This window comes from Triticum urartu, chromosome 6 (genome assembly GCF_003073215.2).
Source record: "Triticum urartu cultivar G1812 chromosome 6, Tu2.1, whole genome shotgun sequence".
Classification (NCBI taxonomy): Eukaryota; Viridiplantae; Streptophyta; class Magnoliopsida; order Poales; family Poaceae; genus Triticum; species Triticum urartu.
The window spans coordinates 447943837-447962405 of NC_053027.1; positions in this window are offsets into that span (position 1 = coordinate 447943837).

An 18569-nucleotide genomic window follows, 5' to 3' on the forward strand; every position below is an offset into this window, starting at 1 on the left:
GCCATCACCCGCCCCGGCACCGCGGCCCGAAGGCGGGAGGTGGTGGTCGTGGCCACCACCCCATCATCTGCCGCCGTGGCTGCCAACCCAGCATCGACTGCGGGGATTATCACCCGCTCTGCCCCCATGGCCCGAAGGCGGGAGGCGAAGGTGGAGGCCCGCATGTGCGTCAGCGATCTTGCGTGCTACATCGAGTTCCTGCCGGAGGAGGAAGGCACCTCGTCGAGCATGAAAAGAGCCTTACCGCAGCTGTGGTCGCAGCACACGCCGACATAGAGGCGAGGAATCAGGAGATCTATGAGCAGTCTGGCCACTTTGAGAGGGAACGCCTGGAGCGGCAGTGGGCATTCGAGCTGGCGAGCGTCGCTGAACAGGCAGCACCGGCAGGCACCGTATTGCATTTGTACAGCTCGTCGGTAGGCTCCTCCTCCTCTGCCTCTTACTGAGGGGGTGAGCACGCTCGACAGAGGAGAGGCTACCGGAAGTAGCACAAAGCCCCACCGTGGTAGTAGTGGTATTTAGGGGCTATTTTGTTCAATTCATCTCACTATAGATGTGAGGTCGAACTGTACAACATACTTAAAATTAACTAGTATATATAGTTGAACCAGCTATTTCAGTATGTGGTTGGCAACAATTGGGGAGAAGTTTGGTCGGTTCAGCTGTCGAGTTGAACAGTTTGTATAAATTAAGAACGACTACTTAATCTATGAATAAAATCTATGCTTAATTACTAAATTTTAGTTTGCAAAAATTAGATAGTGCTAATGATTTCTAGTTGCATATTTTGACAAATCACAGTGTTACAAGGATTGACAAATGGCAACGTTACTAGATCAACAAATGTAAATCTTTCCAGTTGGACAAATGGCAACATACCCAATAATTGTTTGTACGTGGTTGCACACGGGTCATCCAAAACAACCGTTTGCATTGAAGGGATGCACAAATCCTGCGCTGCTCTCACTTTGCATACGGGTGTTCTATCTAAAACGTTTGCGATCAAGAGCTCCACAAATCCTGCTCAGCCCATTTTCCCTTGGCTTCCTGGTCAAGTTATCGGTTTGAATACGGGTGCTCTAACTAAAACGTTTGCGATGAGTGTTTTATATTTAAAAACCGAATTAAACCTGGGGAAGTTGACAAATTTTTTAACACGACATGCTGATGCTGCTCCATGATAGCATGCCAACTTTCATGAATTTCAGACGAGTTTTGGATTTACTAGAATTTAAAAACCAGGTATCTCAATGTTTGCGGCCGAGTGACGGTGGCAGGGTGTTTGAAATTTATTCCCATTTCTTGCATGGGACCTAAGCATGCACCCAAGGACACATATTTGATTTTAGAACTAGTTTATATGCACTGTAGAATGTGCATGTAGTTCAAATTTGAATTATGCACATAAAATTCCTGGAAAACCCAGTTAATGCATAAAAATGTCCAAACGAACCCAGAAAAATTCCAAAACTGAACGCAACACTCTTTTTGTTCTATGTTGACACTCAAATTTTTTTGGAAGCAAGAAGAGGCAACAAATATCGTTTCGTCCCCAAAGGTGGCACGTTCCCTACCGAAACCATCACGCTTCTTTTGAGAAGCTCAGGCTTGTGAGAAGCTTATACCCAAACCTGCCCCAAATGGGACAAATTTTTTACCACGGCATGTTGATGCCGCTCCATGATAGCATGCCAAGTTTCATGAATTTCAGACGAGTTTTGGATTTACTAGAATTTAAAAACTAGGTATCTCAATGTTTGCGGCCGAGTGACGGTTGCAGGGTGTTCGAAATTCATTCCCATTTCATGCATGGGACCTAAGCATGCAACCAAGGACACATATTTGATTTTTCAACCAGTTTATATGCACCGGAGAATGTGCATGTAGTTCAAATTTGAATTATCCACACAAAGTGCCTGGAAAACCCAGTTAATGTTTAAAAATGTCCAAATGAACCCCAAAAAATTCCAAAATTAAACACAACACTCTTGTTGTTCTATGTTGACACTCGAATTTTTTTGAAAGCAATAAGAGGCAACAAATTTCGTTTCGTCCCCAAAGGTGGCACGTTCCCTACCGAAACCATCACGCTTGTTGTGAGAAGCTCTGGTTTGTGAGAAGCTTATACCCAAACCTGCCCCAAATGGGACAAAAAATTTACCACGGCATGTTGATGCCGCTCCATGATAGCATGCCAAGTTTCATGAATTTCAAACGAGTTTTGGATTTACTAGAATTTAAAAGCAGGTATCTCAATGTTTGCGGCCGAGTGATGGTGGCAGGGTGTTTGAAGTTCATTCCCATTTCTTGCATGGGACCTAAGAATGCAACCAAGGACACATATTTGTTTTTTCAACGAGTTTATATTCACTGGAGAATGTGCATGTAGTTCAAATTTGAATTATGCACATAAAATGCCTGAAAACCCAGCTAATGTGTAAAAATGTCCAAACGAACCCCGAAAAATTCCAAAATTGAGCACAACACTCTTGTTGTTCTATGTTGAGACTCAAAATCTATTGAAAGCAATAAGAGGCAACAAATATTGTTTCGTCCCCAAAGGTCGCACGTTCCCTACCGAAACCATCGCGCTTGTTGTGAGAAGCTCTGCTTTGTGAGAAGCTTATACCCAAACCTGCCCCAAATGGGACAAATTTTTTACCACGACATGTTGATGCCGCTCCATGATAACATGCCAAGTTTCATGAATTTCAAATGAGTTTTGGATTTACTAGAATTTAAAAACCAGGTATCTCAATGTTTGCAGCCGAGTGACGGTGGCAGGGTGTTTGAAATTCATTCTCATTTCTTGCATGGGACCTAAGCATGCACCCAAGGACACATATTTGATTTTTCAACCAGTTTATATGCACTTGAGAATGTGCTTGTAGTTCAAATTTGAATTATGCACATAAAATGCCTGGAAAACCCAGTTAATGTATAAAAATGTCCGAATGAACCACGAAAAATTCCAAAATTGAACACAACACTCTTGTTGTTCTATGTTTACACTCGAATTTTTTTGAAAGCAATAAGAGGCAACGGATATCGTTTCATCCCCAAAGGTCGCACGTTCCCTACCGAAACCATCACACTTGTTGTGAGAAGCGCTGGTCTGTGAGAAACTTATACCCAAACATGCCCCAAATGGGACCAAATTTTTACCACGGCATGTAGATGCCGCTCCATCATAGCATGCCAAGTTTCATGAATTTCAGACGAGTTTTGGATTTACTATAATGTAAAAACCAGGTATCTCAATATGTGTGACCGACTGACGGTGGCAGGGTGTTTGAAATTCATTCTCATTTCTTGCACGGTACCTAAGCATGCAACCAAGGACACATATTTGATTTTTCAACCAGTTTATATGCACTGGAACATGTGCATGTAGTTCAAATTTGAATTATGCGCATAAAATGCCTAGAAAACCCACTTAAGGTATAAAAATGTCCAAACGAACCTTGAATAATTCCAATTTTTCTGATGACACACCTATAGTTGCATGTTCACTGCAGATAAAAGTTCTAGCAATTGAAACACTGCCCATGCCCGCTGTGACCCCATTATGTAACTCAAATCAAGACTAAAAATCAAGTAGATCCCACATAGTTTATTATAACCAACCGTGTGAGATGCAACACAAAATATCTTCGGACCATGTCTAAATAAGGGATCGTATCTGATGACACTTTGCACACCAGTTTTTTGGCTGAAGCGATTCCAAATTTTCGGCTTCCGCAGAAATATGTACCTCCCCGCCACTCCCCCTTAACAAAAGCCACATTTCCCATGTTTCCGCCTTCTTTTCCAAGTTGAAACCTTCACTCCTTGCTTCCAGCACCGCTGCCTCCTCACCGGCGACCGTCCTTCACACTGCTCGGCCTCGCCTATCCAGGCAGGTAATCCACACTCGATCCCCATCCTCCTCCTTCCACATCCCACATGCCCCGACCGCCGGCACGAGCGCGACACCTTCCACCCAAATCACCGACCCCTCTACCAAATAAGCGTCGGCCTAAGCCATGGTGCACGCAGTATAGCCAGGACCTCAAGGAGCATTTGGCAGTGGAGAAGCAAATCGCGACCGCATGCGTGAATGAGGTCGCGATGGCTGCCATTCGTGCCGACCCACAGATCTTGAAGGAGCACCTTGCCATTTGCTAGCTACGCCGGTTAAGCATGCTCAGTTTACCCGTTGCGTGTGCTGCTCCTGCCTTTCCTTCACAAATTCTAGTGAATTGTGCTATCTAATTTTACCATGCAATCTGTTGCTCTAGTGTATATGTTCTATATGTCGTGCAGTGTGGTGCTCACTTATTAATTGTTTTGTTAATTAGGTGTCGTCTTCAGTTAACTATTTGGTTCAATTCTGCAAATGTGATGTTCAATTCTTGAGGCTGCAATTTTGTATTGTCTTCCATGTGAGAAATAAATCGAATTTATCTTTACAAAATACATGAGAAACGAATACAATTGCTATATTTCCAAGTTGTCAAGCATGCTTGGTTTGGTTATAAATTGTGCAATGTGGTGCTCAGTTAACGTTTGGTTCATTTGTGTTGTGGTGTTTAGTTAACTATTTGGTTCAATTCTGCAATGCGATGTTCAATAGTTATGGGTGCATTCTGTTATTGTATACCATGTGAGGAATAAATTGAATTTGGCTATAGTAAATACATGAGAAACAAATACAATTGCTACAATTGGATGTAGTTAACTGTTTGGTTAACTGTCTGATCGTCTATTAGGAGTATGCTATATTGTGCAATGTGGTGCTCAGTTAATGTTGGTTCATTTGTTGTGGTGTTTAGTTAACTGCTTGGTTCAATTCTTCAATGTGATGTCCAATTGTCGTGGGTAGAATTTTTCTATTGTTGTACATGTGAGGAACAAATCGAATTTGGATGCACTTAATACATGAGAAACATATACAAGTGCTATATTTCCTAGTTCTTAATCATGCTTGGTTTGGATAAATGGGTTTTCTGTGTGGCTTGAATTAATCTGATGAATCTGCAATGTGCTTATTTTCATCAACATATTTTACTGATAGCATGCGAACCCTTAGTTAACCCGATTACTAACTACCTTATATGTGTTGCAGGGAAATAATGGGAAGCACTGAGGTTTACAATCAAGGTTAGCACGCACATGGTCCGTTGTCTAATAGCACATTATTGTGCAATTGCAGGAACCGTTCTAATATTTAGGTTTTTAACAATTTGGTCTTGCACATGTAGGTCCTGCTGTCAGAGGTTTTGACCCACTGTTCGACCATTGTTGCATATGGGGAAATGAGTTGTCCATGAATATCAGTCAAGTCAAGAAACTCAGAAAGATTGTTAGGATAAAGAAATTAGTGACAAAAAACAACAAGATCTTTGTCTGCACAATGAAGAAGACACCAATTCACTATAGGATGGTACTGACTATTATACCTTGCCTTTTTTATTCCTTTGCCCCATTTCCAATATAGAGAATATATTTAGGCACATCCTTATTTTCAGTCATTTCCAAAGCAGTTCACTGATGATTACCTCTCAAACCACCTGTATGGTCAGGAGGCAAGGAAGGTATTCATACAACACCCACGGTTCAATATTGAAGTGTTCCTGAAGAGGATGAAGGATGGACGGTCAATCATCCACACGCACCGGCCTAAAGTTACAAAGACCTTCAACATCAATGAAGGCTCAATATTCGCCTTCTGCTTCAGCAGTTTCCAGATGAGATACATATGTCTATGTACCATCTATGATGCTAATTTTGAAAGGTTCTAGATGTTGCATGTGAAACTTGGTCCTGGTGTAGTTGTGTAATGGGGTAGCTGAGTGCTGAAGCTATATGATGTTGTAGTCTAATGTATTTCAATTATGAAAATGAAATATATTATGTGCTTAATATGAAATATCAATTAGATTAATAAATGGATTATGAATAATCGGATAATAAGCCTGCTAATGGTGAATTAGCCTGCTAATTGGGTTTTGCTATTGCAAACGGTTGTTGAAAAAATACCGTGGGTGATGACCTCAGGCAACGCACACAATTTCTAGGAATAAACCGTGTTGGATCAATGAACAATCACACACGACTTTCTCTTGAAAACTGTTTGCGTTAGGCCACCTTGCGCGAACGTTTACCACATAAAAACTGTGTGTGATGGAGAGCCTTTGCCACATAGTTTCTTATACGGACCGTGTGTGATACATTCAATAACTCAAACGATTTAGCGGGAAAAAATGTTTGTGATGTACCTGTGAACAGAAACATTTTCCTTGGAGCGACTATGCGGGATGTACATATGAATGAAAATGTTTGGCGGGGACTCACTGTGTGGGACGTACTTGCGACCGGAAACAATTTCGCTGTATAATTGTATTTTTAGCTCTATTGTATGCATTTACGTACTTGAGAGCTCGCCGATCACACACGTTCTCATTTTGCCAAGCCTACGTGCCAGGAGGGCATATCCCCGATGGCTTCTAGGTCGTGTGGGAAGGACCCCCCCATCGCCCACACTCACTTGGCGACAGTTCCAAATGTCGTCGCGGAAAGGGGTTAAAACCTTTTGTTTAGGAGCTCGCTGTACTAGTGAACCCCTACTTATCCTCTGGTTGGAAATATGCGAGTGCCACATCATGCCAACACCGAAGCCACTGCAAGGACGATTGCACAAAGGCCTCAGAAGCGTTCTCGTGTACTCAATGACCGAGAGATTCTTGTGGCCTTGCATCAGAAACATGATAAGCATCATGACTGGCTAAAGTGCCAGATGCAGAGTATCTTGGTGGATGTCAATCGCATTCGAAATTTGGCCACCGAGAACTCATTTGTTGCCCATGAAGCTTATCGGCGGTCCTGGAAGAGTCTCACACTGCTTCGTCTTGAAGACGATCTTTGCGAAGATGGCTTCACTAAGGACTTCAAGTTTGATCCCAGGCCTCCACAAAATGCAAGATGGCATCGCACGCCGTCTATTGAAGACTCTGAACATTCATCTTTGGCTGCAAGTGTTGTTGCGAGAGTTGTAGATGAAGAAGACAACGCCACTTCACAAACCATGGCTCCACTACATCTCGACACTGCATCAAGCCCGTCTGCACCACCGAACTCCAACGTCGACCCTGCTCCATCGTCCACTCCTGATGGGAACGAGTAGATACTCTATGTTTTCAAACCTTTTTGGTCCTTACTAACAAAAGAGAGAGAAGCTTATGAGTTGATAGTCTTCAAGCGGGTCCTTATGGGTGGTTACATTATGTTTGCTAAGTATTTACAACTCTCCTCTTTTGAAACATTTGGTTCTTTGAGTTGTAACACTTAAACTCGATGGTCGTCTGCTACTTTTTCTGCTACCTTGTGATGTGATGATAAATTCTGCATGAAGCCATTCCGAAGATGTCCATTTTTCATTATGCATGTCATTATCTTCGTTATCTCCTTATATGCATGATGAATTGTCTTCATAAGTTGAAGAGGATCTCCACAAAGTAAAACCTGCCATGTGCATTTGCATTCAAAAGAAAACTACTTATATGCACATCTTTAGGGGGAGCCCTTTGCCACTTATGAAGACAATCCCGTAATCCTTAACTTTCACATACTTTTGTCCCCGTTGAAAACTTCAACCGGTTTGTCAACAATCACCAAAAAGGGGGAGATTGTAAGTGCATCTAGTGCCACCCTTAGTTGGTTTTGGTGTACTAATGACAAACTTGGTTGGGGTCACTAATGTGTTTGCGAGAATTGCAGGATAACACAGGTAATAGTCCCATATTGATTCGGTTTTCCTACCAGAGATGACCCCTAAAAATGTGTGAAGACATTAAAGACAATGGTGGTCTGTGAAGATATTCACAGTGAAGATTATGACATGAGAAGACATTCACATGAAGACTATGGAGTGCGAAGACATAGTTGTTTCGTAGTTTTCGTTTCTTCTTTGTTGAGTCACGGGAACCACCGTACTGTTAAGTGGGGTCCAAGTGAACAAAGTCAGAGTGACTAATGTGATGCTCAACCAAATCCTATGCCTTCGAGCGAAGACAATGAGAGCAAATCTTATCCAGAGATGGATGAGTCAGCTTTACTTGTAGCCCAAGTCAAGCTCCCGCGTGTGTTTGAAATTTGACCGTTGGACATGTGTCAGTTCCTTAGTGACCCAAGGTCATTTCAGAAAAATCAGGTCGGGTTGCCTTCTGGCTATAAATAGCCCACCCCTACACCATAAATTGGTGGCTGCTTAGAGTTAGTGCACGACTTTTGTCGTTTGAGAGCAACCCACCTCCGAAGCATTTGAGAGAGAGATCCTTGAGAGGACAAAGCCCAATACACCCAGAGCCAAAGAGTGTTAGGCATCACGGAAGTCTTTCTATCCGCATGACCTGAAGACTTGTTACACTTGAGGACTGTGAATCCTCTAGCCGGTTAGGCGTCGTGTTCTGAGCATCCAAGAGTCATTGTGGATTGCCGATGAACGAAGTCTGTGAAGGTTTGGAAGTCTACCTTGAAGACTTACCAGAGTGATTGGACGAGGACTGGGTGTCCTTCGCTCAAGGGGAATAAGGTGAAGACGCGGTCTTGTGAGTTGAATCTCAGCCTCCCTAACCAGATGTACAGTTGTCACAGCAACTGTAACTGGTCTACCAAATCCTTGTCTTCACCAAGCAACTGGTTCTATCCTTCACTTTCCTTTACTTTACAGTTTGTCTTCATGAAGTCATTGTTTGCCTGTATGATTTGATTGACTTCACTGAGTGAAGACTGTTTACTGTTTAGCTTCATACTATCTTCCATCATGATCCATACTACCTAGCTGCTGATAGTCTTTGTACTTTCACTTCATTGCTTACTTGACTATGGCCTGTCTATTGTAGTCTACCTTCCGCGGCATATCAATAGTTTCATTTCTACTGTTTGTCTTCAAAGCCCTCATGTTTTGAAGACTTTCATAAAAATCTCCTATTCACCCCCTCTAATCGATAACTAGCACTTTCAATGCCGCTCATTATGAGGCCGTTAGCCCGTTCAACCTGTCTGTTTGTTTGAGGGTGGTATACAGAAGTATAATCGAGCTTAATGCCCAAGTTGGCGCACCCATTTTTCACCTCTTCGGCTATGAAATTGGAGCCGTTATCAGTGACGATGCTGTGCGGGACGCCATAACATTGTACCATGTCGGATATAAAGGCAATCACTGGCCCTGCTTCAGCTGTTTTTACTGGTTTGGCCTCTCTCCATTTAGTGAATTTATCCACAATGACCAGTAAATATTTCTTTTTGTGGCTTCCCCTTTAAGGGGTCCGACCATCTCTAGCCCCCAGACTGCGAAAGTCCAAGTGATGGGGATTGTTCGTAAGGCAGTGGGAGGCATGTGATTTTGATTGGCGAAAAGATGACATCTTACGCAACATTGAACAAGGGCTTGTGTGTCTGCTCGGGCTGTCGGCCAAAAAAACCTGTCCGGAAGGCCTTGCTGACAAGGGCCCGAGCTGCGGTGTGATGGCCACCTAGACCAGCATGTATTTCAGCCAAGAGTTGTTGTCCCTCCTCTTCGGAGATGCACATTTCAAGGACTCAAGTACTACTTTTCTTGTGTAGTTTACCTTCGTGAACTTTATAGGCTTTAGAACGTCGAACTATGCGACGGGACGCATTTTGATCATCAGGAAGCTCCTGCCTATTAAGGTAGGCCAGGAAGGGTTCGGTCCATGGAGCAATAAGGACCATGATTACATGGGCAGAAGGTGTTATTTCGTTGGCCGAACCCCCGATGATATATGTATTGTGTTCGGTTGCTGGGGGTATGATCAGGTCCAGACTAGTATTTCCACTCTCGTCCTTCTATACCACGGATGGCTTAAAAAGCCTTTCCATGAAGGTGTTAGGCGGGACGGGATCGCGTTTGGCGCCCATTCGAGCGAGGATGTCCGTTGCCTGGTTACTATCTCGAGCAACATGATGGAACTCGAGCCCCTCGAACTGAGCCGATATTTTGAGTACGACATTTCGACATGCCGCCATTTTTGGGTCCTTTGCATCGAACTCTCCATTTATTTGAGATATCACGTGGTTTGAATCCCCGCGCACCTCTAGCTGTTGTATGCCCAAGGAGACAACCATTCAGAGGCCGTGTAAAAGAGCCTCATATTTGGCTGCGTTATTAAAGTTTGTATACCTGATTTGCATCACGTAACGGACTGTGTCCCCCATAGGGGACGTGAAAATGACAACGGCCCCTAGTCCGTTTAGTATTTTAGAGCCGTCAAAGTATATGATCCAATTGGAGTATGTACTGTATTCTTTAGGGAGCTCGGCTTCCGTCCATTCGGCGACGAAGTCGGCCAGCACCTGAGATTTAATGGCTCGGCGCAGCTTGTATGTTTTTTCAAATTGTAAGAGCTTGATGGACCATTTGGCTATGCGGCCAGTCGCGTCCCGATTATCTATGATGTCATTGAGCGGTACTTTGGATGCCACCATGATCGAACACTCTTGAAAATAGTGCCAGAGCTTTCGAGATGCCATAAAGACCGCATAAGCTATCTTCTGATAGTGAGGGTATCAGGATTTGCATGGTGTAAGGACCGCCGATATGTAGTATACTATTTTCTGGATGGGGAATTTGTGTCCCTCTTCCTCTCGCTCGATGACGAGTACAATGCTCACAACCTGGTGAGTCGCGGATATATAGAGTAGCATGGGCTCGTCAACACCTGGGGCGGCTAGGATTGGGTTGCCTGCTAACAAGGTTTTTACTTCTTCCAGTCCGGTTGTAGCCGCATCCGTCCATTCGAAGTGATCGGTGCGCTGGAGTAGTCGATAAAGTGGTAATGCATTTTCTCCCAATCTGGAGATGAAGCGGCTTAAGGCTACCATGCACCCAACTAGTTTTTGGACCTTCTTTAAGTCTGTTGGCATGGCCAATTGTGATAGGGCTTGGATTTTAGGTGGGTTCACTTCGTTTCCTCTATTGGAAACAATGAACCCGAGCAGTTTGTCGATTGGAACGTCGAAAACACATTTTTCCGGATTGAGCAGTATGTCATATGTTCAGAGGTTGTCAAATGTGAGGCGTAGATCATCGACAAATGATTCGACGTGTTTAGTCTTGATGACCACGTCGTCCACATATACTTCCACCGTCTTGCCGATTTGCTTTTCCAAACATGTTTGAATCATGCGTTGGTAAGTGGCACCAGCGTTGTTGAGCCCAAAAGGCATTGTGTTGAAACAAAAAGGCCCGCACGGGGTGATGAACGCCGTTGCGGCCTGGTCAGACTCCTTCATCTTAATCTGATGGTATCCGGAGTAAGCATCAAGGAAACACAATGAATCGTGTCATGCGGTTGCGTCGATTGTAACATTCCAAAATTCTAAATTTTGGAATATTATATTAATTAAGTAATAATTATTGGTTGTGTGATTTGTTGTGTGAAATTTAAAACTTTTTGAAGGTTTAATGAGAGGGAATAAAAGGACTTTCCCAAAAATTTCCATTTGAATCCCTATTCAATTTTGAGTTCGAATCCTTTCGAAAACCCTCTGATAAACAAATAAAATGAGAGGCACTCCAAAATCAGAGACAATGTTTTGTTTGAGATTCATATTTGAGGACAGAAACTATTTGAAATTTATTTAAAATCTAAATTCCATTTCATTTTTGGAGGTATTGCAAAAAAATGTTTTTTAAAAGTATTTTATTTGGTCCTGAAAAAATGTTCACAATTTAGGAAATTTTATTCTGTGAATATTGATATATAATATGCCTATGGAAATTTCATTTTATTTTCCTTATTCCGTTTTTCATTTTCTGTTTTTATTTCAACAAAAAAACTTCGCGCACACTGCTCATATGTGCGTCTGATAACTATTTTGCGCTTTTCTATGCAGCATAGCCAGAAGGCCGGCCCATACATATATTTTTTGTATATTTCGAAAAATTATTTAGATTTAATTTCTTTTTAAAAAATATCAACCTTTTTTTTGATAAACAAAATTTTGAAAAGAAAAATTGCAGCGCACACTGTACGCGCGGCTGGCCGAACCGCCTAAGGCCTTTAGGCCCATGCGAGACGCCTCCTCTGTATCTTTCTTTCCGTCTACATTTAGTCTCATATTGATTAGCGTTTGACCTCAAAACCTCTTTTCGATCTATAAATATAGACACATAAAGCCTCCAAAAATCATCCACTTCGGGTTAAATCAATATTTTGGTTTAACTAGTTTCACAAAAGAAAAATATATTTCTTCTCTCCGGCGGGACATCTGGAAGTTGTCTCCTCTTTCCGAAGTCGTCTTTTTTCTACCTTATAAAAGTATCTTTCTTTGTATTTTTTATACTCCCGTAACTTATTATTTCTAGACTAGTACGGTAGAATAATTATATTACCAATTAGACTTAGTATTTATATATTAGACCTAGAATTATTTTAGCCGTAACTATTTTTCTTTCATAAAATAGCTTGGCCCTGATTTTTCAAATAGCCATAACTTTTTACTCGGTCATCCAAATTAGATAAAACAACGCTTACATTTTCGTTTTGATTCCACCTATCTAGTGAATCTATCAAATAAACTTTTTTTAACTTTCAAATTTCATAATTTGTTCAGATTCATATTCAAACTTCTTTTGATCATATCTTTTTATCCGTACCTCCGTTTCCGATGAGCCCAACTGCATCAGATTCGTATTGAAGTAATCCTTCCATTTGCATAGTTAGTGTCATCTTTCCAACATATAATTTTGATCTTAGCCAGTTCCTCTACTAGTCCACCAAAGAGACACTCTAAGCAGATTCAATGTTATGTTGAATTATTTGATCCATTATTTTCAATTTAGTAATTCTTTTTCCTACATATTCATATTGACTTCCTACATCTAGTAGCATCATTAGTTTCAACTTTTGATATTTTCAAATTTGAATGATTCAAATTTGAACTCGAAGCTTCACTTGATTATATCTTGTAAACTGTAGCGCTTTTCAATTGATTCCTTTCTTTAAATTGAATCCCTAGGCATAATCTAACATTCTGAGCCATCACCACACTTTTTCAGTGAAATTAGGATCTGATCTTGCAAAATAATTTGATTTGGTTCTTTTGGAGTTTTCACAATCTTCCTTTGCATTTTTTGGGTCTTTGAGTGATTGCTTATGTGTGGATAAAGTTGTTTTTTTACGATAGATTGACCGGAGTGTGACGGGTAGAACTATCTTGAATTATGAGTGCGAAGAATCTTCATCAACGGTACAAGGCAAGTTGACACCTTGATCATACTTTTCTATACCCAGTTTTTACTATGCATTAGTTCACCCTTACAAATTTGCATGAGTAGGATTGGGAATTGGGCTTTGCTATGTAGTTCATGAGGTAGGAAACTATGATCTTTGAAACACCCCGGGATTATTCGTTATGTCATATATTGCTTAGCCATGCTCGTAGACGGGGATTGGTATGTTAGATTCATGCAAGTTATGAGAGAAATAATAATTAAGGGTAAGTTAAGGTGGAAACATCAACACATATCTGGGTGGAATGGTTGGGGCACCCTGGAGAAACCAGTGGCTTGCTCGGGCACCTGGAGAAACCAGTGTGTAGCGACCCGACCCAAATGGATCAAGTCTGTGTGCTTAAGTGTCATCCCTGGATCGCTATGCTGACACCCACAGTACTCGAGGATTTATAACAGAGTGCAACCACATGTGAAAAAGTAATGAAAATACTATTACCTCAATCCATATAGCAGAAGTAACATCAAAATTGTGGAGTCCCAACAACACCAATGGCAAAGTTGAGTGTAGACATCGTAACCCTAACGTATCACTTACTCATCGTATGATTCCTACAACATGAGATGTTGCAGCCATGTAGGTCAGTACATTGAATGTACTGTCAATTTCACACCATCGAATAATAATGAAAATATTTATCTCTATATGAATATTTCACTGGTGGAGGCTCTTAGTTTAATTTTGCATAAAGCTAATTTTTCCCTATAACAAAGGAATAAATTTTATTTTCATACCAAGTTTATGCCATTATTGAGAAGGTTCCTCCAACTCAATCCCAAATTCCCAAATTTTTAATAACCCAATTCATTAATTAAGTAATGTGATGAGATCAACCAATATTCCACTTCTAGATACTCAAAGTTGTCCATAACCGGGGACACGGCTAATCATGATTAGTGTGTACACTCTGTAGAGGTTTGCGCACTTTTCCCCACAAGACTCGACCAACTCCTTGATCGGAAGATCGAGACATAGCCTTTCTGAAGCATTTACTCTTTACTCTGGGTAGGCCGGTACACCTACTTTCCCCTACATCAGCTAGTCTACCACTGAAAGAGGTCACACAACTTACTCAACTATGCCAGAGCCCATAATGGCTTGTGGCTGCACAAGGAACTTTCTAGGCATGAAATATCGTATGATCCCTTTGAGCCTTGGTGGCATTCCGTAGGATGATCACGAGGGTCCTCCGGGATCTCCTAGGACAACACTGGATTCTCCAGGTGCCCGCAAACAATCCACCCAGATGTGTATTAATGTTGCCACCTTAAATTTTCCCTTAGTTATTATTACTCTCACAACTTTCATAAATCTCACATACCAATCCCCGTCTACGAGCATGACTAAGCAATGTGTAGCATAACGTATATTCCCGGGGTGTTTCAAAGATAATAGGTTCCTACCTCATGAACTATATAGCAATAACCACATGTTCTCAATCCAACTCATGCAATCTTTGAGGGTGAAACTAATGCATAATAAAAACTGGGTATAGGAAAAATATGATCAAAGTGTGAACTTGCCTTGTATTGTTGATGAATATTCTTCGCACTCATAATTCCGGATAGTTCTACTCGTCACACTCCGATCAATCTATCGTAAGTAAGCAATTTTATCCACACATAAGAAATCACTCAAAGACCCAAAAAATGCAAAGGAAGATTGCAAAAACTCCAAAAGAACCAAATCAAATTATTTTGTAAGATCAGATCCTAATTTCGGTAAAAAAGTGTGGTGATAGCTCAAGATGTTGGGATTCAATTTGAAAAAGGAATCAATTGAAAAAGCGCTACAGTTTACAAGATATGATCAAGTGAAACTTCGAGTTCAAATTTGAAAAGATCAAAAATTGAAACTAATGATGCTACTGGATGTAGAAAGTAAATTTGAATATGTAGGAAAAAAATACTGGATTGAAAATAACGGATCAAGTAATTCAACATAGCATTGAATCTACTTCGAATGTTGTGTAACAACTCTTTGGTGGACTAGTAGAGTAACCGGCTAAGATCAAAATTATATGTTGGAAATATGACACTAATTGTGCGAACGGAAAGATTATTTCAGTATGAATCTGATGCAGTTGGGTTCATCGGAAACGGAGGTACGTATAAAAAGATGATCAAAAGAAGTTTGAATGTGAATCTGAACAAATTTCGAAATTTGAAAGTTGCAAAAAGTTTATTTGATAAATTCACTAGATAGGTGGAATGAATACGAAAATGTAGGCATTGGTTTTATCTAATTTGGATGAACGAGTAAAAAGTTATGGCTATTTGGAAAATCAGGACCAAGCTGTTTTACGGAAGAATAATAGTTACGGCTAAAAGAATTCTAGGTCTAATGTATAAATACAGAGACTAATTGGTAATATAATTATTCTACTGTACTAGTCTAGAAATAATAAACAACGAGAGTATAAAAAATACGAAGGAAGATACCTTTATAAGATAGAAAAAAATCAGGGTCAAGCTGTTTTATACTCTTATAGCTTATTATTTCTAGACTAATACAGTAGAATAATTAGATTACTAATTAGCCTCTGTATTTATACATTAGACCTAGAATTCTTTTAGTCGTAACTATTTTTCTTCCATAAAACAGCTTGGCCCTGATTTTTCAAATAGCCATAACTTTTTACTCGTTCATCCAAATTAAATAAAACCAACGCCTATATTTTCGTCTTGATTCCACCTATCTAATGAATCTATCAAATAAAATTTTTGCAAATTCCAAATTTCGAAATTTGTTTAGATTCATATTCAAACTTCTTTTGATCATAACTTTTTATCCGTACCTCGGTTTCCGATGAACCCAACTGCATCAGATTCGTATTGAAGTAATCTTTCCGTTTGCACAATTAGTGTCATCTTTCCAACACATAATTTTGATTTTAGCGAGTTACTCTACTAGTCCACCAAAGAGTTGTTACACAACATTCTAAGCAGATTCAATGCTATGTTGAATTATTTGTTCCATTATTTTCAATCTAGTAATTCATTTTCCTACATATTCATATTGACTTCCTACATCCAGTAGCATCATTAGTTTCAACTTTTGATCTTTTCAAATTTGAAGGATTCAAATTTGAAATCGAAGCTTCACTTGATCATATCTTTGTAAACTGTAGCATTTTTTCAATTGATTCCTTTTTTCAATTGAATCCCTAGGCGTAATCTAACATCTTGAGCCATCACCACACTTTTTCACCGAAATTAGAATCTGATATTGCAAAATAATTTGATTTGGTTCTTTTGGAGTTTTCGCAATCTTCCTTTGCATTTATTTGGGTCTTTGAGTGATTGCTTATGTGTGGATAAAATTGCTTGCTTACGATAGATTGATCGGAGTGGGACGAGTAGAATTATCTAGAATTATGAGTGCAAAGAATCTTCATCAACAGTACAAGGCAAGTTGACACCTTGGTCATACTTTTCTATACCCAGTTTTTACTATGCATTAGTTCACCCTTACAAATTTGCATGAGTAGGATTGAGAATTGGGCTTTGCTATGTAGTTCATGAGGTAGGAACCTATGATCTTTGAAACACCCCGGGATTATTCGTTATGTCATATATTGCTTAGCCATGCTCGTAGACGGGGATTGGTATGTGAGATTCATGCAAGTTATGAGAGAAATAATAATTAAGGGTAACTTTAGGTGGCAACATCAACACACATCTAGGTGGAATAGTTGGGGCACCCTGGAGAAACCAGTGGCTTGCCCGGGCACCTGGAGAAACCTGTGCTTGTCCAACGGGATACCGGAGGACCCGTGAGATCACCCTATGAAATGCCACCCAGGCTCAAAGGGATCATACGCTATTTCATTCCTAGAAACTTACGTGTGAAGCCAGAAGCCATTATGGGCCCTGGCATAGTTGAGTAAGTTGTGGGAAACCTTTCCATGATAGGCTAGCAGATGTAGCGGGATTGTAGTTGTACCGGCCTATCTATCGGTTAAGGAGACCTCTTCGGAAAACTATGTCTCGATCATCTGCTTCTCGAACAACAAGCAGTGCGGGGAATTCAATGGAGGAGATCGAGTCTTGTGGGGAGAAGTGTGCAAACCTCTGCAGAGTGTACAAACTAATCATGATTAGCCGTGTCCCCGGTTATGGACAACTTTGAGTATCTAGAAGTGGATTATTGGTTGATCTCATCACTCTATTTAATCAATGTATTGGGTTATTAATAATTTGGGAATTTTTGGGATTGAGTTGGAGGAACCTTCTCGATAATGGCTTAAACTTGGTAGTGAATAAAATATTTATTCCTTTGTTGTAGGAAAAAATAGCTTTATGCAAAATTAAACTTAGAGCCTCCACCAGCCAAATATGCATGTAGTGATAGATATTGTTCATCATTATTCTGTGGTGTGAATTTGCCAATACATTCAACGTACTGACCTACACGGCTGCAACGTCTCATGTTGCAGGAATTATTCGACGAGTAAGTGATACGTTAGGGTTGCGATGACTACACTCAACTTTGTTGTTGGTGTTGTTGCGACTCCACAACCTTGTTGTTACTTCCGCTATATTATTTGAGGTAATAGTATTTACATTATTTTATACATGTGATTTACCTCTGTTATAAATCCTCAAGTATTGTGTGTGTCAGCATACCTATCCAAGGATGACACTTAAGCACAAAAACTTCGATCTATCCAGATCGGGTCGCTACATCAATGATTTGGTCAATGCGGGGCAACAGAAAAGGGTCCTTGGGGCATGCCTTATTGAGGTCTTTAAAACCGACACAAAGGTGCCAAGATTTATCCTTCTTTGGCACCATGACCAAGTTGGCTAGCCAGTCCAGATGATTGATTTCTCCGATGAACCCGGCCTCGAGCAACTTACCTAGCTCCTCCCCCATAGCTTGTCATTTGGGTTCAGAAAATTGCCGTGGCGTTTGCTTGTCCATTTTGAACCCCTTGATTATGTTGAGGCTATGTTCGGCCAATCTGCGTGGGATCCCGGGCATGTTCGAAGGGTGCCAGGAAAAGATACCCCAATTTTCGCGCAGGAATGCTCGTAAAGCGGCATCGACCGTTGGATCCAGCTATGCTCCAATGGACGATGTTTTGTTGGGATCCGTCGGGTGCACTTGGAATTTAATTATTTCATCTGCTGGTTTAAAAGATGTAGATTTGGGCCTCTTATCAAGGATCACATCGTCCTTGTCCATCGTGGATCTCAAGGTGGTCAGTTCTTCGGCGCAAGGGCTTTAGATAGTGCTTCGAGGGCTAAGGATGCTGTTTTGTTTTTT